This window comes from Ceratosolen solmsi, unplaced genomic scaffold (genome assembly GCF_000503995.2).
Source record: "Ceratosolen solmsi marchali unplaced genomic scaffold, CerSol_1.0 scaffold1, whole genome shotgun sequence".
Lineage (NCBI taxonomy): Eukaryota > Metazoa > Arthropoda > Insecta > Hymenoptera > Agaonidae > Ceratosolen > Ceratosolen solmsi.
Window position 1 is genome coordinate 3,577,360 of NW_011948415.1, and position 1,931 is coordinate 3,579,290.

Genomic DNA, 1,931 nt, shown 5'->3' on the forward strand with positions numbered 1-1,931 from the left:
CGCCAATCGAATCATCAAGTCGAATCAAACTTATTATGCATTTATGAATTGTTAATATGATTTGATATAATCAATGGATGACCAATATGTAATGTTGGTGCACAAAAACAATGAATTGGTAGTGATATTACTGAGAATACTCATCAACCGATTGATGTGACTGATTCATCAATAACCGAGTATGACCGAATTTGCTTTACAATATGCATATAAAAAAAAAAAAAAAAAAAAAAAAAAAAAAAAAAAAAAAAAAAAAAAAAAATAAAAAAAAAAAAAAACAAACAAAAAAAGCAACGAAAAAACAAAAAAATATATATTGTCCATTGTCCTATGTCCAAAGGAAAAATGTATGTTTTATGGGCACGAGTGAATGGCATTTTTAATTGTAGCCAGGCACAAAACTGTAAAATTTGCTATATGCGAAATCTCGTTCCTTCAAGTAATAACTTGAACATAAGATTTGTAAATATATTTACCCTCTGTGTTCATTTGTAATACCCTTTTCTCACAATATCGTTACACTTTTATCAAACTTTCAATTATTAGATCGATGTTTCTTCAATATTTTTTTTTTTTTTTTTTTTTTTTTTTTCCCCTCTTGCTTGTGGGTTTTCTTGAGTGGAACTTGATAACTATTTATATTTGCAACCTAAGTGTTTTTGCATTAAATTGAAATCGTAAATTAATTATTTCTCTAAATTTGTACAAACTGAACATTCATTAAACTACGCGCGCCCGTAAATATACATGCGTACGTGCGTGCGCGCGCGCGTGTGTTTGCGTACGTGCATATAGCCGTGTAAACGCGCACATTTTTTTTTATGCGCACGTGTGTAGTTTATATTTAATTTTATTTAAGTATAGTAAAAGTAAAATAAACAAGTGTACTAAGTAAACATATCATTCATTACTTTTTGAAAATTTTAAATACATATTTTTCAGTTTTATAAGATTGAACACTGTATTTATACGACTAAAGCATGTATGAATTAATTAACAGTATAATTAAAAAAATATTTTTTATAATTCAGACGATACTTTAGGATATTGCTATATAATTTTCTATAAATAAGAGACCTTATGAATCCAAAGCTTCCATTTCCCCGTCCTCTCCCCCTCCCTCCTCCCGGCGCTCGTTCTTGCTTAAAGACATTTCTGCTATTATTTGAATCATTAGATCGAGCTTGACAAAGGTAAATCTTTTTTCTCCTCTTAATTTCATTATACTTGATATCGTTATTTCTTCTCTCATTATTCTTCTTTTATTAAAGTGTGTTCATTGATGAAAATTGACGTATTCGTATTTGAGATGGTTCATCACTTAAAGAGAAATCAAACGATAAAAAGGAGATAAACGGGCCCATTACTCGTTAATATTAATAATCGCAGTAATCGGGGCGTTTACGTGATAATACGTGGTTTGGTCGCAGATAAACGGCCTTTTCCCCAATTTGCTGCCCGCAAGCTTTAAAAGCACGTACACGAAAAAAAGAGGCAAAAGCCCAGCATTGTGGTTGGATGGAGCGATACAACTCATCTACTGTTTACTGATTTTCCACCTATTTCGAGTCTGTCTATAATGTTATGTTAAAAAACTGCACCGCGAAAATCTAGAGAAATATAGGCGAGAGAAGGCGACTTTTTCGTACCAGCGGTGGTGGTGGTGGTGGCGGTGGCGGTGGCAGCGGTGGCGGTGGCGGTGGCAGCGGTTGCGGCGGTTGCGGCTGCGGCGGCAGTGGCGGCAGTGGCGGCAGCAGCAGCAGCAGCAGCAGCAGCAGCAGCAGCAGTTGAAGCGTGCAAAGGTAGGACGTGAGTTGTGCGCGATTGACTCCTATCCTCGTGTCGGTGCGAGCAACGCTCTGGTTGGGCGTGTTGGTAGGTGCGCGTACGTGGGCTACGAAGACGGTTTTTGGAGTCGCGCGGCTCTTGTG